At 48.6% G+C, this 24,380-nt stretch overlaps 1 protein-coding gene across 3 annotated transcripts in view; it reads left to right on the forward strand.

Annotated features, from left to right (window-relative positions):
- Positions 1 to 24,380, forward strand: part of LOC108551511 (headcase protein) — a 157,876-nt gene that overhangs the window by 103,369 nt on the left and 30,127 nt on the right. The window contains exon 1 of one of the 3 annotated variants that reach the window (XM_017905716.1): positions 12,147 to 12,203. The exons of 1 other annotated variant lie outside the window; for it this stretch is intronic. The gene's annotated coding sequence lies outside the window, so the exon portion shown is untranslated. Of the gene's footprint in view, positions 1 to 12,146; positions 12,204 to 12,636; positions 12,655 to 24,380 lie in introns of those variants that run through there. One more of the 3 variants, XM_017905717.1, reaches the window with a different exon arrangement.

A 24,380-nucleotide genomic window follows, 5' to 3' on the forward strand; every position in this document is an offset into this window, starting at 1 on the left:
AAATAAATAAAAATTATTTATTAAAATAAATTATAATAATAAATAATTAAGAATTATTTATCGAGTTGTTTAAGAAGGGTGGAGTGGACAGTGGCTATCGGCTGACCAATGGTCAAGCCAGTGACCATCGACCACCTAAACCCCACTCCCACCCACCCCCGGAAAAAGATTAGATGTTACTCGGTCGATCTCCGATCGACAAATGACTGGATCGTCGATGCGCGGCCTTTATATAGCCGGCAATCGGCCGAAAATCTACGAAAATTTCCGATCATCACCGATTTCGCTACTAATTATTTCTCTCTTATAATAATCAATAATTCGCTAATTTTTTACTTTTTTTTTAATCAAGAAATTCTTCTCAGGTCTCGGACAATATTTTATTAACAATATCATTTTGTTATTAACAACGAATCAAACAATATCGACGAAAGTCGATAATTTCTTCGTTTTCAAGTTACTCAAAGCTGCCTTATCCGTATCGATACTTGCATCGCGAGATATAAAAGCGTCCATTGGGCGCTTTATATTCATCGAAAAGGTACAGCCGTACCTTATTAACGATTCCCTTTATTAAAAAGTTCTGGTATAAAATAATGGAGAGGAAGGGGGGCGAAAGAGGGAGGAAAGAGGAAGCAGCGCGGTTTCTCGCGGTCGCCACCCACCTCTTTCGTCGGATGTTCCGGGGCTCGCGCACGCATCATTGTGCGTCGCATTAATGCGTCGGCTCGGAACAGCTCATTGTGCATTATACGTGACATTGTGCGCTCGTTAACAATAGCGGGGTGTGGCGTGGCTCGCGCACTCGGCCGCGTTGCCTCTCTCGATTTGGCGGGCGAAATTTTTGTCCAAGCTTCCGACCAGACGCGTCTGACCACCTCCTTTCCCATTCTACTGCGCGCATTCCGCGCCGCGTTTCGAATTGAACGCAACGCGACCGCGTTTGCGGTCAGCAATTTCCTCTTCTCTCTCCCTGGGCCCCTCCGCCGCTGCTTAACGAACCTTCGGCGCGGACGTTGTCGCGCCCTCTGTTCCGTTGAATATATTAATGTCGCGATTAATTCGCCGCGGTCTCGTTTTCGACGCGAGATGCGATTGTTCCGTGTTCCATGTTCCGTTCTGTTCCGTTCCGTTCCCCGTTTCGTTGCCAGTCGTTCGTCCGCCCGTATCTCGTTATCCCGAACGGTCCGGATTAATTAATCGAAAATAATTGCGAAAACCGAGATTCGTCGAGAGAGCGTTCTCCCGCGTAACCCTTCCTTTTTATTATTATTATTCGGCACGAGCCCCGGACGCCGATGAGGGGGCTGTTTTCCCTTTAATTTTATACCCGCCGCTCTTAATTTTCCAGTAAATCTCCATCGTTCGTAAGCCAAGCGCGCTCGAATTTTATTTCGAAACCTCCCCGAGCTCCCATTTCGAGCCAGCCCTCTTCCTCCCCCCGCGTCGATATTTATATTCGCAACGCGGTGCCACCGTTTTCTTCGCGCGAAATTTAAAATGCAGATGGGCCTCTCGTTTAAGGAGCACACCACCGACTCTGCCTACGTCCCGCCAATTAATTTCATTAGCCCCGACCCAACGTTTCACCCTTTCCACCACCACCCCGTCTCACGCGCCGTGTCGGGGAACGGGCGAGAGCAAATACGCGGGTCGTTTCGATACGCGAACGAGTCAATTTCATCTCGCTCCTCGACCCTCTCTCGCCTCGAAATGGATTTTCATATTCCACGTGGTCCCGGCCCGAATCCGTGTCGCAATTATTTCAGCCCAAATAAGACGACACTTTGCTAGACACCCGATCTGTGTGCTATCCAGCCTGGTCGTCGAAAGGTTTCCATCGGCAACCCTTCGGAGGAGTTTTATCGCGTTAGTTCGGGAGAGCTATCGCGATCTACGGGATCTCTCGAGAGATCACACCCTTGAAATATCTCGATTAATCTCACCTTGTTACTTGGAAGTAACGACTCGGCGATCGCGGTTGTTGTAACGGAGTAGTAATCTCTAAACCCTTAATCCTGCCACGCGGAATAGGGGTGTAACCGGTTAACGAGCAACAGCGAAGTTTTCCGATCCATCGACAAAGGCCTCGCGCGCGGCACGTTGAATTCGTAATTACCGTGGCTTCGTCGTCTAGAATTTCCGGTTTCTCGAGAAGAGACGCTCGTAAGACGTTCCTTCTCTCCCTTTTAACGAACAAAGTTTCGACGGTTGCCTGCGCTATTCATACCTGGCCCGGGCTGAATGGCCCTTCCCGCCGTGTTGCGACCACCCTTTCACCCTCGGCGAGGCTGGCTCGCATAAATTAAGCAAACTACGTGTTTAAATGCAAAGCGAGGCTGGCGAATAAAAAAAAAGGTAAAAAGGAAAAAGAGGAGAGAAGCGAGGCGCCACAGGGGGAAGGGATATAAGGCCAGGCCTGTGCCGACCGGGGGCTCTGTTTGTTCTAAATATGCATGTCTCGCGAGTCGCGCGGCGAGGGTGAAAATCAGCCTGGATCCTCGTGTAAAATTGAGTCACGTATTCGAGCAGCCAATTCCGGGCACAAGGGGTGTGTGCGCGCCTCTCTGTTCTCCTTGGAAATCGATATCGCCACCGTGTTCCTACCACGGTTGATAGTTAACCGTGTTTCCGGGACGTCGTTCGCCAAACCTGTGATCGCGGGGGTGGCCGTTTAACCCTTTCGCTCCTGCAGACGTCGTGTGACGTCACGATGCAATATGATTGTGGAGGTGATACAACGTCCATGAATTATCCAAGCTGTTCGAACTTAAAAAATTCTTTCTAAACGCGATGCAACTGTATTGGCGTGTTCTGTCATGTCTTAGGATAAGAGAGAAATTTTTTTCAATACAATTCCTGCATTATCCTGCCCCCTGTCAACAAAATTCTGAGACTATGTATATCATCGTCTGCGTGCACTTCGTAAATCTCAGGTTGGACATATTTTCGAAATATTTACTGCCTAGGACAGACATAAAATATTAAATTTATAATATATAATAATAAACAAAGAAATTTGCATAATGCTGCAGATGGCCTATATGGACAGGGCTAAAAATCGTGTGTTATAGGTGGTACTTTCTTAGCGTAAATAAATAAAATATGTTAATAACTTCTGAACTTCTGTATTCATCTTTATCACCTCAGCTAGGCTTATAATGCATGATATTATATTATGGTTAGGTTTTTATTAAATTAAAAATAAAATTTCCTAAATTAGTTCAGGCCAGGTTGTTAGCTACTCTCTTCGTAGCTGAGGAGTGAAAAAGTTTAACCCTTTACACTCGACGATTTTTTCGTTACAGAAAAATATTAATTCTTACACTTTCTGCCATAAAGTCCACGATATTCTTAAAACGGTAAATAAGAAATCGTATGCAAATTAAGACGTGGAATTATTTTACTTCGACATCCCACGCATCGTTGGGTAATATTAAATTTGATATATTAATTAACGTCGATTTTTAGAATCCGATTAAATGGCGACCGAGACTCGCCTCTCGAGTGCAAAGGGCCAAACTTGACGCGAGAGATGCTTCGAGTTCCCGCGTGCAACGAGAATTTGAAGACTTCTCGCGTGTTTTCAACACGATTCGCCTTTGATGACCCCCGTAATCCAGGATCTTTTCCCGTGCTCGAGATGTAAAATCCACTTGGAATATTCTCCGGATGAGCCATATTCTCCGAGAATCCCTGACGCAGTCCCGTTTACGAACCACTCTCGATCGAAGAAAGACGCTGGCAAGTTCTCCCGGGCAGATCTCTATTTTCGATTCTCGAGGAGGTTTTACGTTACTTAACCGGGAGTCGAGGGGTACGAAGGGGGTACGAAGGGGGTTGTCGTGATTCCGGCATTTCGCGAAATTTCGCACAGGAAGCTGTGCCACGTCCCTGGCGACCTCCCACGACAGTTCGAAAGGAAGGTAAACCGCGGTTCGAGGCTTTATATACGAGGCCAGGGACTCGGTGGATGTCGGCTGCAAGGGGTTGAGCGCTCGTCGTCGGAGGCTCGAGGGGTGGGAGCTTCATCGGGCCCAAGTCGGGTTTCGGCATTGTCTCGACCTGGGTTTACGAGGTGACGGAAACGAGAGAGGAGAGACACGGTGGCTGTGGAAGGGGTGGAAGTGGAATGAGAGGGTTAGGACGCAGAGGGCGGGCGTTCTTGTCAGGGAGAAGGAAGTTTACACCTACCTGCTAATTTTACGAGGTTAGTTAACTCCTATAAGAAGCTTACGGGACGAGGCTTTTACACGGACTTGGTAATTTCATAATTTAAACGAGCTCCCTCTCGGCGCTACTCGCCTGGAGACACGAAGGCCTTCTTCTCCTTCTTCCTCTTCTTTTCCTTCCTTCCTCTCGCTTTTCCTCGCCTTTGTTTTCCTCTCCGGTTTCCCTTTCGTTCTCGCGCGGAACCCTTCAAACGCGGAACCGTATTATTCCCGGTACTCGCGGTTTCTCGCGATTGTCCGCCGAGATAGAAGCGCAACGCCGCGAGAACGCGTTACGCAAACACCCTCCAAGAGTATTTTTCTTCCCTTCGACGAGGTGCAAAGCGACACGTCGCAGTTCCTCTTTAACCCTTTCGCTACAAGCGGTGACTATAGTAATCGGCCACAAAAATTTAGTGAAAAATTAAAACAAGTGCTACCGTTCCTCTTAGCTCTCTTTGCAAAGAATTGCAAGCTTTCTTACGATGGTTAGTTTTTCCTGTTATGGTGAAATTTAATAGCAAGCAAACTCTACATTCCAGCGGTGTGGGGGCAACCCTTCCCCCTAATGTTCTCTCTTTTGTCACCAGTCTCCTGAAGACTTTTAACCTGCGAGTCCCTGAATAGTTCTGTTCTAACCATTCGCCCGTTGAATAAAGATTTACACACTTTTTTCACAGTTTACTATTCCTTGCTTAATAACCCCTTTAACATTTCCTTTTCTGTTTTCTCCAAAAAATTTGCGTCAAAAGACCGAATACCAAAGATTGCACGATCGTAATGTTCCCATCTTTGACACGTCGCTTTGTTCTACGGGTGAGACTTCGCGGCAACACCTGCCATAGCGAAAGGGGCGAGTGGTGACTATAGTCACCCAACACCTGACGTTACCTACGTACGAACGGAGACTCGAGTCACCCGTGAACTTTCGCGGACAGAGTATATTATGTTATCTTCATGGTCACTGTTGGGAATTTCGGGGAGGAAATCCAAATGATTAGCGTACAGGGAAGTAACCGTATTCAGTTGTACAGCAATTGGATGTATAAAGTTTGATACAAGTGAAGTGTATACACTTTATGCGAATTTACAAATAAAACACCAGTCTTTTTCACACCACTGTGGGTTACAATACGTGAGCTATCTGCGCTGTTCCGGATTTCAGAGTGAGTGAGAGCAGCGTGGGACAGCGGGCCCTTTTAACACTAGACTTACGGAACCCGTCAATTTGACGGAAAGATTGTTGTTCCAATTATACGACGGTAATAGATTTAGTTAACTTATATTAACCCTTTGAGCGCTATGAACCCATATATGGGTTGTCACACAACCATTCAATCTGGGCTATCAATGCTGTATAGTTTTATAAAATAATAATTTTGAAATAGTTTACAATTAGTTTAGAATATTGCCGAAACGTGCATCGTTGTAAGAAGTGGGGGGTCCCACAGCGCACGCTTAAATTCGAACAGCTCAGCGTTCAAGGGGTTAAGATTGTTAATATAATATATAATTGTTTTTAAATTAAAGTAATCGTTAAAATAAAATACACGTGGTTTCCTTTACCTGTCAACTTGACAGGTGTCCTTAGAAATAGGTACATAGATAGCGTAGGTAAATCTAGTTTTAACCTCTTAGGCACGGCTGAACTTCACGCGGGGTTGTTTCTCGGTACGGCAGAGTTCAACGCGAATTACGTGTAAATGATACGGCACTGCAATGTGTGACGGATAATGCTGTTCTTTACACGAGTACGTTGGAATGAAGTGTTTGACGATTAAATTATAATTTTTCATTAGTATTTATAAAAATATTTATTTTTAAAATTTTTTGAAATTTAGATATGATTTTAACGCGCATTTTAACTTTAACAATTTATTCTAATAATTAATAGTACATTTCAGTATGGTATCTCTTAAAACACACAGAGATGGCATCCGGGAAAGCCACTATAGTGGTGCTCAGTGCCTAAGAGGTTAAACCCCAAAAATCGACCCCTGATGCCTGCATAGTATCTTGAAGTCCAAAGATTGGTAATTGGCCTGCAACCTCTAACAGACCTGTCACCATCGTTGCATAGGCGTAGCTAATTTCCAACAGTTACCCATCGCAAGTGTTTTGCGCTTGTTTACTCGGTCTACAAGATCTCAGACTGACAAAATGACTCGAGAGAGCCACCGAGTAGCGTATAGAAGAATGGGTGCGCAACGAAAGGGTTAAATAAATCCGCGTGCAATTTTCATTCTCTTCCTTCTTTCGGTATTTTGGTTTTCCATGGCGGATCTATCGATCTGTCCGTATTTGGAATCGATCGGCCGGAGAGGATTCGCGGAATACGCTTGGTCGTCTTTTGGAAGAGAGGCCCCGTTCGACGAAGTTGCTCGCTTCGGCTGTCTTCGTCGCTCATTAGACGTAACCGAGTTAATTCTCGCGACGTGTACGTCTCGGCCCGACTGCGAATTTCCATGCAAATTCATTGGGCGGGCGTTCGGCAGTAAAATTTTAGTGGTCTCGCCACCCTCCTTGTCGCTCGAGGAAACTTTACAGACTCTGCGTTCGTTCCACTCGCTCCTTTCTCTCCCTCTCTCACCCTCTCTCACCCTCTCCCGAAAATTAACCGAGGTGCTCGTTCCGCGCGCTATAAAACGCGTTAAATCGAACTCGGATAATTTACCGATATTTATCCTTGCCGCGCGTAATCGTGTATCGTCGAGCAAATTTGCTATGGCGAAAGAGGGTTGTCCAGAAGTACTATACATACGCTATGGTGGTTAGTTGGAAGGTGTCAGTGGTGGAGGAACATCTCGTGGCCGAGATAGAATCTCACCGTTTCGTCGGATATCGTCCCGGCGTCATCGGGTTCGATCAGACGCCGAAGAGGAGAGAGCGAGGTTAGGGGAAGCGAGTAATTTGCAAGGTGGTTTACAACTCTTAATCCTAGTTCTTTCACGGAGCCATTAGCGACTAACGAGGCATTGTCGACGCCCTTCCTGTGACGGGGCCGCGAAACTTTCCGAGACATTAGGGACACGAACGAACGATAAACTCGGCGAATTATGCCGCGATTATGCAAAACGCTAGAACGCGGGGTCTATCGCCGAAACTTTGCCCGATCATCGGAGAATTCGCCTTATCTTCCGCGAGGATGGAAGGGCCCTTCTCGCGAACCTCGTTAACACGTTCGTCGCCTATATCTCCGTGACGAGTAGTGTATGCTTCCATGGGGGCCCCGTCATTCAAATATGGCTGCTTGGATTTTTGAAGAGGAATTTAAATATAGGATAAATAGAGAACACACGACATAAAATTATTAAAAATATACACATCACACCATACTTCCTATTAATTTATATTTAGGATAAAATATTACGTTATACCATGTCTCGTGGTATTCGTTAAAACAGGCCTAACACAATTTAGGGTGACTTTGGATAATTGGAACAATTTTTCGCAATTGTCTGTCAATATTCTTACGAATGGTAAAACTTTCCAAGTCTGCTGATAGTAATTCAAAACGATTGCGGGACATCCTGCTGCGTGGAAATGGAAAATTGTAAATAGGATTCGTTGACCAACATGGTGTCAACGCGGTGTCTACTAGACTCATCCAGATCGTGAATCCGATAACGTTCAATCTGGCTCTCCGATAGTCGGATTTGGGCCCCATGAGAAACTTGTACCCCCTCCCCCCGCACGAGGTTTCGATTATGATGATTGTGTCTTCATGTTGTTCCCAGTGCCGCCTGCAGGTATACCCTTGGTCGTTGTGCCATAATAGGGTAGCAGGTAGGACGAAAGGAAAGGGAAGGGACGCGTTTCGTCCTGGGCCTGCTAGTGGACTGATCAGTCTACTAGGCTACCTAGCCAGCCCCTGCCTCAGAGGGGGATACTTTAGGTAGCATAGGAACTTCTATTTAAGGGAGGTCGAGGATTCACCCCGGACTTGCGAGAAAATTCTCGAACCTCCTTCATGAAGGAATTCATCTTACTGGCGAGGGTGAGAATGATGGTCGCTGTAAACTCAACTGAATCGCGCTTGGGCTACGAACGTGTTAAAAATATGCGAGGATCCCTCGATCAGCTGCTGTACCGGTGCTTCGTAGCCGACTCACGATCTTCTCCACCCTTCTTCCTCTGGCATCTGCATCGTTCGTAAACAGTTTTTATTTACGGGAACGTCGGTTTCGCGGGGCTCGAAGCGAGTCCATTCGCATGTAAATCGCTTCTTCCTTTGCCGCTGCTGCTCGGCACACTCTCTCGGAGATATGCAAATATCGCTAATTACTGGTAGCGGCAGGATTACACGCCTCCCCGTTGCCTCCTCTAATTCCCCGGTTCTCCTCCCTTCCGTATCGTCGTTGGCGAAAACCACCCCTTTCTGGGGAGGCTTCTGGCTTCGTTGGCACCTCTTCGCAGCCTTCGTCCGAGTGACTGCGACGATGCTGGCTCGGCTATTAGGGTGATTCGGGGCGAGGGTACTCGAGAAATATTCGAACAGCTGAAAATCAGACTGAGACTCGTAATCGGAATAATGTCCTGTCTCGTTGTAGATTCAAAGGTTAAGGATAACGCAGTGCACTCGTATTCGGCGAAATAATCATTTTCATTAAAGATAGAAAAATAAGGAATTATAATAAAGTCTGGAACCATGGTAAAAAATAAAGTTAATAATAAGAACGTTGTCTTTCAACGTACTGTCACAAGTGGTGACCTCCTACAGTAATTTAATTAAGAATAGAAAATAAGAAATGTAACACAATTACAGAGCGAATGCTTTCTGTCCGATGTTTGGAACCAAACCCATGATAAAAATATAAAGTTCGACCGCGCAACTGAACCACTGAGCGTCAAAAAAAGAATAAATGTTTGACCCGTCACAGCTTTCAACTGTTCATATCGGTTCCAAACTGCGGAGATGCCTTGTAACCCGTTGGTCTATAACCACGTGTGAGGCCCTTGATAGCCGCTTTCGACCCGACCGATGTGCCACGTGTAGGGCACGTGATAATCAGTTTCGACCCGACAACCTGATCACGAGTCTCACACGTGGTTGTAGTCCAAAGGGTTCAGACGTCTCCGACGTTGTCTTTTGTCATATCCAAGCGTCGGAGATAGTGCTTGGACGAGGTGTTAACGCTCTCGAAGACATCATCGCCTTTCATCCTTCGTTCCTTCGTTCCCAAGCCTCGGTATAGCCGAGATAACGTTCTCCCATCTGGGAAAGAGCGAGAGGGAGGGAGAGGAAGGTCCTCGTCCAGGGTGTGTAACGCGTATATACCCTCGGGGTCGGAGGTTGCGACTGATAAGAGCCCGGAATTAAGCCGCGTCATGAAACGACGAGACATCCGCGCGTTGACTCGCGACGCAGTCCGCCTCTCTCCGCCTCGTGATTCACGCGGAGAGACAAGGACGACGCAGGACGGGACGAGGTGGTTAACGGTCGTAAAGGAAAATTAGGGAGCCGGCTAGGATTAGCGATACGAGACAAAGCTCTAGGTTCGGGCCGGGAACATTCGGGAAATGGAGTCTATTCATTCCGGCAGCAATGAATCCGACGCGGCGCTGCTCTGGTCCAGGCTCTGCGTGTGGAGGTCGTGGATCACTCGCCGCTGGTGATAAAGGACCAAGGATTTGCCGGGATTGCGCTGTTTCGGGGCTTTATGGACTTCGTTGCGTAGCTCGTTACGCAGTCCGGGCTTTAGAGCTTCGGCTCCTCTTTGCTTCGTGACGTTGTCGCGAATTGGAATCGATCGTGCGGCCAATTCCCGGAAGTTCCATCGGCCGACGATTGCCTTCGCGAGACCAATCTCGCCCCGAAGATTAGGTTAGACTTTTTCGGGGGTGCTTGGTTCGGAAAAGTTGGCAGATTTCGGTGGGATCGGTTGAGACATTCCGATTCTGGTTCTGGTTCGTGGAGTATCGCGTGGTAACGCGACGAGGAGAGCTGCTGGACATCGCGGAGCCGCGCGTGGACTCTTAATTCCTGGACGACGATGGTATCGGTGGCCGTGTACCGGAGAGAGGCAGAGGAGGCGTGTATCCAGCCATTGTTTCAGTGGTCCTGACCATGGGACGAGATTCGTGATAAACGACACGAGAAACGACGGACGTATGCTGCCGGTTCCCCTGCGCTTCTTCCCACCCCCTCGCCCCGTCCTTTTCTTCCTTCGCGCACGTTTCTCTGCACGATCCGCCGAAGCGGAGGCATCCTATCTGCCGGCAGGATCTGCCGGACACGTACACGCGTGTCCGTGGCCTGCTGGTTCGAGCATAGATGGCACGTTGGTTATTACCAGGCCATAATGAAAGGTTCGCCCAGCCGCTCGGATTATTCTGGGACACAATGTGTATAGCCACGTCTAACGTTTACACCGGGTTAGGTAGGACCACGGCTGCTTCGTCGTCGCGGTATTATCCGTATTAACCCTTTCTCTGTCACGCCGAAATCGCGTGGTTCCCTCGGGACGCTACGGGAGTATTTTTATTATTCAAAACATATAAGCGTATAAATGATGCAAAGCATATTATAAGTGACCCGTGGCGTCACAGGAGAAACCGCGTTCCCCGTTATATATGGCCACCGTGGCGTCACAGGAGAAATCGTGGCCCGTCGTATATGACCAACGGGGCAATCGAAGTGTCACGAGACCAAAATGGGTGGTGGACTCGAAATAATTCGGATACGTGACGAGAGGTTGAGAAAACGGAGCCAAAAAGAGATTCTCGATAGTCCGATTCGAGTGTCTTTCTCTCCACTGGCCTTTCACGAAGGAATTCCTCTTATTATCGCAAAGATAAAGCCCCATCCCGGGGTATTCGTCATTCGTGTGCCGCGTGGACCCGCAGGAATCCCCGAGGGTAGCAGGCCGCCGGGGGATGCCACGAAATGGTCAAAATTATTCGCGACTGGAGCACGAGCGTTTGGAGTCTCCGGTGTCTCTCGGCAAACAGGCCAATAATCCAGCATCGCGCAATAAACGGACCGGTTTCCCCGGGCCACGGACAAAGGGATATCCATCTGATAAAGCGCACATGACGATCGTGCGGGATGTATCGAGCGGCTGCTCCGGGGGTAGCATGAGGTACGACGGTTATTACCGAGCTATAATGAGAGGGTGGACGACCACGCATCGGGGCCATTTTTAGATAAGACGGAGCTCGCTGGCTTGCGGTCAGGGGCTGCGCCGAATTACGAGAGACACGGACAGAGGGGCCATTTTCATTACGCGCACACCCCAGCCCTTTCGGGGTGGGAGCGTGTGGGCAAACAAGGCCGAAGCGCCTGCTAACCTAAGAGATATTTCCCTTGCGCTACGACCGCCGAATGTCTTTGGCAGTTCCTCTGCTATTTCGATAGCTCCAAAGGGGTGCTCCCGCGCGGGAACAATGTGTGGGATCTTCCAATGGCGAGTCGAAAGGAGCTTTCGGGGGTATTACTTTCGGCTATGCTGGATTCGCGGTTGTCTCGGCCTTTGACGAAAGGTACGAGGGCAGTCGGTTGCTGGACTTCGGGCGACCGTGTCGTTCCTGTTACGTTCCTATCCCATTTCTATTTCGTTTGTATTTCGTTCCTATTCCATTTCTATTTCGTTTGTATTTCATTTGTATTCCATTTCTATTTCGTTTGTATTTTTTTGTATTCCATTTCTATTTCGTTTGTATTTCATTTGTATCTTGTTTCTGTTTCGTTCCTGCTCCTTCAATTTTAAAGATATATTTCAATGACTCGTCTACAATAACACGCGAGTCTCGCGATAAAGGAAATTGTCCCAAACACGAGTGTCGCGGTCGGGAGGTGTAGTTTCTAGATTGAATCGAGCCCAATGTAAACAAAGCACGGGCCAGGCTCGTAGTTAATTTTCCTCCATGCCTTCCTGTCTCAGTTGCGTGTTATTCTTCGATGTGTTCGGACAAGATTGCTCGACGTGTGACCGACGCTGTTGATAGTGCCGCACGCCATGGAAGCTTCTAGAGTTTTCGAAGGAGAGTTTGGTTAGTGGCATTTATTTTACATCTTTACAATTTATTCGCTGCTCTAAGAAAAATTAAGGGTGCGTGATAGAGCGATCTGTATCCAATAGTAGAGGAATCGTTAGACACCTGAGTATTAGGGGATAGGTAGAGGTACCTGCGCATTTATTTCGTTAGGGAAATCAGTGATTTGCATAGCTGGAAAAATAATAATTTAAACGTGCTTCAACAACGTTCAACGATATTTTAATTAGTCAGGCTCGTGATTAATTTTCGCCTCGCTTACGTGTTCTCCGCGACGTTGCGTTCGAACAAAATGGCTCCGCGTGACCGACTCTGTTGTTGATTATGGCATCGGAACATAGGGCAAGGTTAATTAACATCCACGTTCCTTTCTGTTCCAGGTAAGCAGCGTTTCCCGAACCAAGACCACCCTATAGACGCCTTCCTGTTCGCACCAGAAGCTACACCGGTAAACCAATTCCGTTATATCTATTTCCACCATCTTTGCGGAACGTCTCGGAACGAATTCTCCCCGCTGACCATCGAAAATCCATTCCACGAAGCCCTTCTACGCGATTCCTTCGCGCTATCTCGAGTTTATCGCGCGGAGAAGAGCCTGGTCCGATGGATTCTCGCGAAAGCGCGGTCGTGCCATGGCGGATTAGCCTATGATCGTAATTCGCCCTCGGCCGGAATTTATACCTGGCAGTAAACCCGGGAAATATGGCCGTGTCGTTGAAGGCGACACGCGAACGCGCGATTTGATGCGCGCCTTCGTTCCCAGGAGGTGCGAACGCGCGCCGTGTTCCTCGCGGATCCCCGCGGTTGTCGCTCGAGAACCAGCGTCGTATTGCACGCTCTCGGCCGTCGTCGAGGCCTCTGAATCGGGATATGCCGGCTTTTATTAGCGCGCAGTTGCTTCACGGGTATCAACGCGCCGCGTCGTCGCGAGTAAATCATACGCGGCCGCTCGGGGAAGGCCCTTTGTGCTGTCAGAGACGCTTCGACGAGCCCACGTGCGCCTCCGCTGCTTATCCGATTAGGCCGCGGTATGCGGCCTGGATCCGATGTTATTTCGATAATTCTTCCGCTAATTCTCCCGCTAATTCCTCGAGCGAGAAAGTAGATTCGGTCCCTATAAGTCGAACGGGAAATATTTTTCGCCGGGAATAAGACAGAAAATTCGGAAGAAATCGGTAGAAGCAGGTAACCGATCGACGAGATTAAAAATTTGATGTTAATTAAATATCGCGTTATATTTTTATTTTATTTATCGAATCGAATGGAACCCCATCGAGCGAATTTTCGAAATTTATTATCGCGGATTTAAAATTGAAAGAAATCTGTGTACACGCGATACGCGCAATATTTCGGCGGGTTCGTCGTGGCTTTTATCCTCGATCCCGAGCCACGAATCCTTTTCTCACGCGTGTGCGGGTTACGATGGAGAGAGAGAGAGAGAGAGAGAGAGACGTTCACCGCGAAATCAGCACCAGGGACCGGTTATTGGTTGTGCAATATGAACGTGAGGCCTGGAGAGGAGTGGGAAAAGGTGCAGCGGAGAAAAAGGACGGAGACGAGCGCGGGGTCCGGTCAAGTCCCAAGGGGTGGTTGTCGTCCTTGTACCATATTACGACTCCGAATGTTTCTCATGGCCTTTGCGGACGTGATTGCGGTATCCAAAATCGTGACACGCGTCGGCAGACTTACTCGGACCTCCTTTTACCTTTAATTACCTTCGTTCGTATTTAAATGCCCCCTGACTCCTTTCTCGCGCGAGGATCCGTTCGAAAATCTGTGAAAATTCGAAATCCTTCGCGAAAGGAATCGCGTTCGAGCATTCGAAAGGATAATCGCGCGAGCAGACTGCGAGAGACGTTGGAATTACACGAGGGTGTAGGGGCGGAGAGAAAAATGGTATTTCGTGCAAGGGCGAGTGACATTGTGTCCCCGGAGGGGGCCGCGCCCCCGCGTATCGCGTTGCAGCGGTGGGTGTTGCAAGACGATCTCCTCTTAATCGAGCCGTGATTTACGAGTCGCGTCGCGAGATCCGCCGCGATGATTGCACGGCGATTTCGCGCAGCTGCGACCCAACTTCGGCCTAGGATTTATGCAATTATCGTTACGTCACACTCGTCGAACCTGGCCTGCGAGTGCGCGGCTGCACGCACCTGCAATCAGTCACGGCGCGGAGGAGGAATCCAGGGGGAGTTTGCAGCCGCCTTATCGAGCTTCCTCCTCTTTATACCCCTCCTCCGGGCGAAGACGATTTTTCTGCCGCGATAATATCTACACGCGAACGTCGAAAACGCGTTCGTCTTTGTTCCTCTTCCCTCAACCCTGGAGCGCGTGTGCGCGAGTTTTTATAGTCGGGTGTACGAATCGGAGAACGAAGCGGAGAGAGGTAGAGGCACGATTTCAGCGCCTTCGCTCGTCCTCTGGCAGCTCTTCAACGCGTCGCCGCGTATCTCGTTTCTAGTCAACGTGGGCGCCAGCTACGTGACTAATCAGTCCACGACCCTCGTCACCGGGTCGTTAACCTCTCGCTGAATATCGAGACGCGTATCCGACCTCGCGCGGTTCTTTTTTCTCCTAACCCCTCTCCTCGTGCCCTACTTCCATCAACCCCGAAATCCCTCGGCGTTCGTCCCCCTCGTGGTCCCTGTGGGCGCAAGGTGTCTGCGAACCTGGAGAAAGAGACCCACTTTCTCTCTATCTCGGCGACCCGACACCGACGCGAACTTCTGCGGCCCTCGCGAGCGTTTCGCGGTTTCGTGGATCCATAGCCGTGGAAAAAGGGGGGCACGTCGATGGCTGGGGAGCGGAGGTGGCGGAGGAAGAGGCGAAGGAGGAGGTGGAGGAAGAGGAGGTGGATCGGTAACCGACTGTAATTCGAGATACGCATCGGGAACAGCGATCCGCGCTCGCGAGGAGAGAAGAAAGGCGAGAGAGAGAGAGAGAGAGAGAGAGAGAAAAAGAGAGAGAGGCGTCGCGAACGGTTCGCGAAAGGTGGATGGCGGCGCAGGGGAGCGGGACGCAGGGGGAGGTTTTCTCGGTGGACTCTGTCGAGGTCTCGCCCTCGTTTCGCTTGCACGGGAGGAACACGGCTCTCGGAGAGGTCTGTGACCTTAAAAGTTACTCCGGTGTGCAGCCGCGTCGGTCGTCGCTTATACCCGGCGCGAGCAGGGCGAGGAGGGGGTGTGCACGTCGGTCAGGTGAGCAGGAGAGAAGCAATAGGCGCGAGCGTGCGAGCGAGCGAGAGAAGCGGAGAGGCACGGCGAGACGGGACAAGCTCGTTTATTTTATCGTACGCGGCGGGCAGACGCACACGAGCAGCCGCGCGAGTACCGAGTAACCACACCTAGCCGAGAGAGCCGCCTCGTATAGATACGAGTCCGATCTGTCAGGTAGTCCGTGATACATGGGCATGTGCACATAATAATATCGTGTGACAGGCCGCAAGATAGCTGGCGTGGGTCGACAGACAGGGAGTGCCACTTCAAACCGCGTCTCGCCTCTCCTCTCTTCTCGCTGGCCTGCTTCTTCTCTCTGTCTTCCTTCTATTCTTCCCTTCGCCGGCAATCCTTCCCTCTGTGTTCTCGCTACACCGTTCGTACCCGGTCGACAACGTTTCCGTTAAGGAGTAATCGTTTTCCTGGCGTTTCTCGTCCTCGCGGGTCGTTGGAGATCATCCGGGACACGCGTGTGGGACCTTTGCTTCGAATTCTTCGGGGTTAACGGAGCGAACGCGTCAAAACTCCAGGGGGATGAACCATTATATATAGAGAGAAAGAGAGGGACTGGGAAAATAATCGGGGTGCGTTGTTGTGCGACCTACCCGGTCGTTAATTCGTCAGTTTGAAACGTGCGAGATAGGGGGTAGAGGGAGAAAGTCTCTACAAGGATGTCGAAGACTCTGGCAGAGACGCTCGGTGTATGACCGACTAGTCAAATGCATCGAGTTCCCACGTGAAAACGGGCATGTAGAATTAGCGGGAACGCGGCGAGAATCGCTTCATTTAAGAACGGTCGGCGTCGCTGTAAATGTTGCGGGGTCTACAGCTAATAAACGTCAGGCCGCTAATTCGCGAAGTTAACGACGATCGCTCGTTACAGCTTTACGATCGCTTGTAGTAGTTGGCCGGCAATCTACCCGTGGAAACTCGACGGACGTGGGCTGTCGATATATCGTGGCTCGTAAAACCGCTTTTGAAAACGTGGTCGGGCAGCTGCGACACGCGGGGCCCCTGCGCTCGAGCCAACCCCTCGAGTCGCTGGTCGTCCTCGAAGGCGCGTACGCGAAATTATTTTCGGTATTTAAATCCGTCCGTGCAGGCGAGACGAACCTTAACCGAGCCCGAGCCGTGCCGTGCACCAGCTGCGCGAGGCGAAAAGAATCGCGGGGCCGAATCGTGGTCCACACAGGCGCATTTATTATCCTTGGCCGCGAGGTTTCTTCGTCACGCGATCGCGAGCCTACGGTATCTAACTCTCGGCTCGAGCACGGTTTAAGTCCAGCTATAATTTACGGGCTGCGCCGAGCCTCCGCAACGGGGTTGTCAGATAAATCTGCACGGACTTCTCTGCGCCAGCTTCGAAGCGCTTCGGACGGCGCGCGCCGCCGTAGATCGCAGATCCACGCAAGCGCTGCCAAATTAGTCGATATTCTATTTGCCGGTAGTCGTACCGCGTACCTGCTCAGACCGATCTGCCAATTTCTATCGCGGTGCTACCGGTACGCGAACACTGTGTATCGCGGTCTGTATCGAGTCGCGTCCGAAGAAGCGCGCTTCCGTATAGATCATCGAGACCCGGAGGACGGAGAAAATCGTAATTTCATAGGTATATATAGTAGGTACGTGTACATTTGCGCGATCGAGCGATGATCGTGGAGCCCGAAGATAAATGGCGCGTATGGTGGGCAGGGTTAAGTTTCCTTCGCCACGCTTACGCGTTCGTGCTAATTGGGTGGAGTGCATTCCTGTTGCAATTACGTTACGCGCCTGCACTATCGCCAGGGACACGTATGAAACAGGAAATGGAAATTACAAAGTAGCAAGGCGCCCACGCTCGCGGAGAGAGATCTCCATTCGACCGTGCACTTTATCGAGCATTCGATACCGGTCAGCTTTCCAATCTCCTTGTATCGCGCCTCGATTCTCCGTGCAAATAAAATGCTATTGCACTTCACCGGTCGGAATATCGCTAAGCATCGATATATTCCAGGGCGTTGTGGGTAATCTCGCTAATTAACGAGGAAAACGCGCGTCTGGCCCGCTAAGTAGTCTGCGCCGCGAGGACGGCCGATTTTTCCCGATCTCGAACCAGGTAACGAGAGATCGCCGCGCGAACTGGATCGCGATCTGGTTCCGTGGTGGATCTCCGGGCGAAAAAAGAGATCTCCCCGAGAGGGGAGACCAGTCTGGCAGGCCGCTGCCACGCAGTCTCTCCTTCCCTCCGCGTCTCCGCCATCTCGATTTCCGATCCCCCTGCTCTTTTCGCCGGTTCTTCAGGTTTCTAGCTCTCCGGGGGACGATGTCGGACGAAAAAGCTGACCAGTCGCGTCTCCTTTTCTTCGTCCAACGTGTCTCTCGAACCCGTTGATCCAGCCAAGCGGGGCCATCGGTCGCCATTCAGGGGAAATCGGTACCCCGTTCATGCTGGACGATCGTCCGGACTGGACTGCGTTTCATCCCTTAACGTAGTGGAATTAGGACGAGAAAAATCGTCTGCGTCGATCGAATCCGAACTCGATGTTACCGATCCTTTCTATGGTATTGCCGATCTACTCTATGGTATTGCCGATCTACTCTATGGTATTGTCGATCTTCTCTATGGTATTGCCGATCTACTCTATGGTATTGTCGATCTTCTCTATGGTATTGTCGATCCTTCCTTTGGTATTGCCGATCTTCTCTATGGTATTGCCGATCTTCTCTATGGTATTGCCGATCCTTCCTTTGGTATTGCCGATCTTCTCTATAATATTGCCGATCCTTTCTTTGGTATTGCCGATCTTCTCTATAATATTGCCGATCTTCTCTATAATATTGCCGATCTTCTCTATAATATTGCCGATCCTTTCTTTGGTATTGCCGATCCTTTCTTTGGTATTGCCGATCTTCTCTATGGTATTGCCGATCCTTTCTTTGGTATTGCCGATCTTCTCTATGGTATTGCCGATCCTTTCTTTGGTATTGCCGATCCTTTCTTTGGTATTGCCGATCTTCTCTATGGTATTGCCGATCCTTCCTTTGGTATTGCCGATCCTTTCTTTGGTATTGCCGATCTTCTCTATGGTATTGCCGATCCTTTCTTTGGTATTGCCGATCTTCTCTATGGTATTGCCGATCCTTTCTTTGGTATTGCCGATCCTTTCTTTGGCATTGCCGATCTTCTCTATGGCATTGCCGATCTTCTCTATGGCATTGCCGATCTTCTCTACGGTATTGCCGATTCTTTCTTTGGTTACAGAAACACGCGTGACGCACATACGATACAACGATTCGCGAAATCACAGCAAATTTCGCGTGCTCTGTCAAGAGAACGTGACTCCCGGCGTACGAAGACGCGTCTCTATCCATAAAAATTGAATTGCAAATTGAATTCGCGACGAATTTCGATACACGTCCGTTTCGGAACCCATCGAAATACTCCGAGGTTTGACGGGGAGCGATGGGATCGCTCGTTCGGAGATTTTAGATCTGTGCTCGGTCTCTCGGGGTAAGTTTACCGTGACGTTCGACGACAGAGGGTGTCTTGGAGCGGAACCTGTCGTTGGAGTACACCGCTATCCGATACACGATTCTCAATGATTATCTCGGCTTTATCACGCGCTCGACGCGTTTACAGGAATCATTCTCGATCGCGATTGGCGTGCAGGTTTTCAGAGATGGAAAGGGAGCTCGGATATACCCCCAGGACCGACGCGTGTTCCTCGTTTTTCCAACGGAAGCGAACAAGACACCGGACGCTTGTTTCTCCCTCGAGGAACACGGTGGAGAAAGATCGCGGCACGGAGTCGATCGGCATTGATTTCGAGATCGTTTGCACGCTCGGGCGGTCGTTTAATTGAACCACCTACGGGAGAGACGCGGAGAGAAAGAGAGAGAGAGAGAGTGAGAGGAGGAGAGAGAGGGGAATGGCGATGAGTACCGGTTCTGCGGCCACGTAGGCCCGTTTTAATTTATTATCCGGCCCCGATCTCTCGGCTAATGGAATGCCCGGCGTGGCTCGCGGAAAAGCGCCCGGCATTTCTATCCACCTCCGTCTAGCCGACTTTCAGCGACCACTGCTTTTTGCCTGCTGGCTCTCCTTGCGTCGTGATCGAATCCGCTTTGTCCCGATCGACTACGATTCGCGTTATCGAGGAATAATACGCTATGGGACGTGTCGGTAATCCGTCTCGGAATGTTGGTCGATGATCGAAGGAAGATCGAAGGTGTTAAACTGTGCGTTTGTTTATGGAAAACGTTCTCTGCAGGTGCTAGGGAAATTTGCGGGGACGAGTTAACACGCGTCGGTAGTGAACGAACGTTGGTCGCGAAATGAACGGTAATTGTGGTTTGTCTCGTCCGATGCGAATAAATGCGAGTGAAGAAACGTCTAGAGATATCGACGATAATGGCGATAGTAAATAACGAATGATTAGTTTGAGGTTAGAGTTAATTCGTCGTGTCTGGTTAATGAGCGCCGGGGAAGAAAAATGGCGGACCGCATTTAGTACGTGCAGCTTAACGGCAGGGGGCACCACGTGCATCCGTCGAGGTGATCAGTTCTTCGGTTCAATTTTTGAGGTTAGCTAAAGTGTATCGATATTTTCGATCCGAGTACCGTTGAATTATCGGTACAGAAGCGTAATCGTATCCACTTAAGACTTCAGTTTTAACCTATCGCCGGACAAATGACTGGTAGATGGGAAAATGAGAGGGGGAAGAGCTTCAGAAATATTAAAAAATTGGTAATACGCTATATTAATGCTCAACATTCGGGTCGTGTTTTCCCTGTCTTTCTTGATTTCCATACAGTTTTTAAAGGTATTAAATAAATACGCATGTATGGTTTTAAAGCGTTGCATTTTTCCGTATTTGTATTGAAATTTAATAAAAATTCGAGCGAATTCGAGCGTGCCCCGCCTGTTAAGTGTTACAAGAAAAATTATGAGATAATGCAGAATTTTTAATAAAAATTTGGAAGATCGTTTGGGCTGTGCCCACGTTTAGGGTTAAACGTATGGCACACAGTACATCGGTAATCGTAGATTTAGCTCTCTGTAAGCTGTCAATTTACTTTAGGCCAAGCTACCGGCTTCCTCGCGTGATCCCTCGACATCGGAATCGGAAAAATGGCGTCGAATTTCGTGGCGCGAAGGAAGAAGTAGCCTCGTAACCCTGTTGTCGTACTCGGCGAATGAGAGTCGGAACATCGATGGAAAAAACTGGTCGTACAGCGAAGCCAATCTCGTCTGTCGCGTTCGATCGCGCTTCCGCGTAGAAACGTCACCTTTTCCACGCCAGCGGGGCCATCGCGGCATTCGGTTTATCGGGCAGCTGCGAGAAGATTGCACCTCGACTTCCGCCCGCAGATACCGGTCGCGAATAATCGTTTCGAGCGGTTTTACGCGTGTCCGCTCCTCTTCTGTCCTCGGCTGTCGCGCTCCCGCGTCCTGAAAACTCGCCGCTTCCGACGATTTACGACCCGCCCAAGGACCATCCGCTCTTATCCTCCTACGTCTCGGAATCGCCGGATACGACCTTCCACCGAAACTCTTTGCGGAATAAATCATCCTCTCTTCGGACGGTTTCCTATTCGATACCGAACTACCTTTGATCCTTAGACGCGAACCTAGCACGCGTGATCGTGAATGAAACGAATGGAAAAGGAACTGAATATCGAAGGAACGGAGGAATGGGAGACGTTGAGGAATCGATTGCGCGTGTATTGGAAGAAAAATCACGGAGACGAGTGGATAAGATGGTAGCGTTGAATTCGAAATTTCGAACGGCAGTGGTTTTAGATTGCGATTTTTATGGGTTTAGTGTTAACGATTACAATAACTTATTAACACTGCCCTATTCACCGAGATTTCACAAAATCGGGAGAATTTTTTTAGGGGAATTTTTTTAGGGGAATTTTTTTAGGGGAATTTTTTTAGGGGAATTTTTTGGGGGAATTTTGGAGAAACTCTTGGGGAGATTGTGGGGAGATTTTGGGGAATTTTGGGGAATCTAGGGGAATTTTAAAATAATAAATCGAGGGAAATCCTACGAACCATGGATATCCACGGTAATAATGGATATAATAAAATTACCGTTTACCACGATACACGCGATACTGAAACGGATAGATGAGAGTATTTAGCTGTATTCATCCTGGATGAAGGGTTAACCTTCGGGCTCCATGCGATATATAAGTCCCATCCGTTTCAAAATTCCCTTTACAATTAACGCTAGAATTACTTCAGTGGGTACCTAAATATAGCAGACATAGATAATAGGGATTTTAGTGACGCAACGAAGACGAGTAAATATATTAATTATAGTTCTAATTTAACACGAGACGACGCTAATTTGTTTAAAAGCAGGTGCACGTTCTTAGCAATTGCGAAGAGGAAAATTCCGTAACAAGTCGTTTGGACTGAATTGGTAGTTGTTAAAGTAACGGTGTGACACTGCGTATACTCTCCTGCTATTTCCGAAGTTCATCGGACACGCGATGGTACCCCGTGTGTGGGGACTTCGTAGCCAGGCGGCGGGTCGTAGAAACGGGCCTGCGACCAGCAGCGACATTTCGAGGGGTGCAATACATAAAGGCGGACAATCGTTAAAGGCGCACACGGTCGGTCGCCGCAGACTTTACGACGTTCCCGCGTCATAACTCACCGGGGGCCAATTATTGCGAGAACAATGGCTTTTTCTGCCGTTTGGCTATTACGGGACATCGGGCGAGGACGTCGTCTTCGTGGTGTAGCCTCTCTGTTCTACACCGTTGCCTCGATGTCGTTCCGGTCGTCGTGGTCGTCGCGGAGAACGGCGCACCGCCGCGCGTGTTGTCCGCTCTTCGCCCAGCTTTCATCCAGTCGCCACGTCCCCTCGTTTGCATGGCGAGTGCGCGCGGAGGGGTAATTGACAACCGGTGGCTGTCGCGAATTTCCTTCGCGTTTAAAAAGGAAAAGCCGCGATGCGTGCCGGGACGCCGCGTGGACAGTGATTCACGCCGCCTACGTGTTGCTAGATCTACGCACGCCTGAGTTCGCGAACCCCCTTGAAATTGATGGTAATTCGAACAGAAGTTGCTCTTCGGATCGTAAACATGGGAAATTTATATCGGAAAATTAAACCTCGAGCTTACTACGCGAAGATCGATATTATTCGGGAAATTTTCGAGAATAACAGAATAACAGCTCTGGAGGAAGAGAGCTGCAGAGGTCGAGTCGACATGGCAACCGTGGCAATTTCGATTGTATTCAACGGAGGAGAAGTCTCTCATTAAGAGGAAGGATCGAAAGAGAGCGTGTCGGTTCCGTGAAATTTTTAATGGACGATGATTCCTTTAAACGAACCGGGGGCGTAGCTTCTCGTACCAGCGGATCCTTCCTCCGCGTCGGCTTAAAAATAACTGCACCGACAACCCCGCGACGTTTGTCGACACCTTTGTGCCCGCCTCCGGTGGAAATTGCGCCGACGATGGCTTCGGGGAACTCTCGTCGAGCGATACGCCTGCGATGAAAACGAGTCGTGACTTCTGAGACCCGCGCGAAAGGGTAAGAAAAATGGCCCCGCTGCGAAAAAACGGTCACCCGGAGCAGGAAACCGTGCGAGCTGGAGCATCCGTTTCTGTCATTTCCGTTCTCCGAGATACGGTGGTATATTTGCCACGGGATCTTGGCAGGGATTTGTATACGGGAACGTCTCATTAGCGGAGAGGAATCGGTGAAATCGAGTGGTAATCGAGGGAAAGCAGATAGGTGGAATGTGGCCAGGACGGGAAACTTCAACGTTGAACCTATCATGACTGGTCAGATAATCAAAATATTAAATTTTACAAATGAATATTTTATATTTATCCGATAAAAAGAATAATTTTTATTTTTTCATTAATAAGATTAATGGGTTTTCCATTTTTAGTTGGATTTTATTCTAAAGATTTAATGATTGAATATTTAATTTTTAATAAAATAAATTTATTAAGAAATTTTAATTTAATAATTGGAACAATTTTAACTATTTCTTATTCATTTCGAATTATTATAATTTTATTAGATAAAAATTTATATTTTAATTTAGTTTATAAAAAAGAAGATAATTTAATACATTTATCAACTTTTAAAAATAAACTCGAAGTTTACCGCGTGTGTACACTACCGTTTAAAAGTTTAGAAACACTTTCGAAGGGAAGAGGAGATTGGTGTAATTATAGTTTCTTGTTTTTAAGTTGTTAAGTGTTAAATCTATCAGAACCCACTTGGGGTGTCTTTTATATTTTTAACTTTGTCGCATGGTCACTCGTCTTTGCGATTTTTCTTTTGACTTCGCCTATTATATCGTGCGAGACACGTGGTATGGATATCGGGTCGAACATAAACATCACGGGCGAGAGACGTGGTTTGTAAATGTCCAGAACTAGGTTGATTTTTGTCGATATTTTTTACTCAGTTACGTGTTATTCTTCGTTGACGTGTGACCCACGTTGCTGCTGACTATGGTACCGAGTTATGGGAACCTGAATAACAAGGCAAGGGATTAATAACTCGCGTTCCGTTTTTCTAAAGTTTTCTTATTTTATTTCTTGGTCTACCGTTCATGTGATCAATCACGATAGGTTTAGGGTTGATAAGAAAGTATTACACATGTTCTTCCGATTATATTTTCATACTTGGTCTTCATATCTCTAAACGATAGTGCTTCGTTGCTTTCTTTGCAGATATATTTCGTCTCGTTTCACGAATTTCAGTTCTTTCTTCATCGCCAATTTGACCGGTCATGGTAGTGTTAAATAGTAACGGAGTCTCTGAAGACAGAGCAAGAGAAAGAGTCGACAGTAGTTGGACTTGGTTATGGAACTGTTCAGACGATCTTGCTCGCTGTTTCCAGCGAAACAATCGAAACTTTGTCCCGGGCTTCCGTCGAGTTTTAATTAATTCCGAAGTTCCAGTCTGTGTTGGGGAGTTCCAGCCCCCTTACTTGTATCGCGCAA

This window comes from Eufriesea mexicana, unplaced genomic scaffold, assembly GCF_001483705.2.
Source record: "Eufriesea mexicana isolate 0111107269 unplaced genomic scaffold, ASM148370v2 scaffold3014, whole genome shotgun sequence".
Lineage (NCBI taxonomy): Eukaryota > Metazoa > Arthropoda > Insecta > Hymenoptera > Apidae > Eufriesea > Eufriesea mexicana.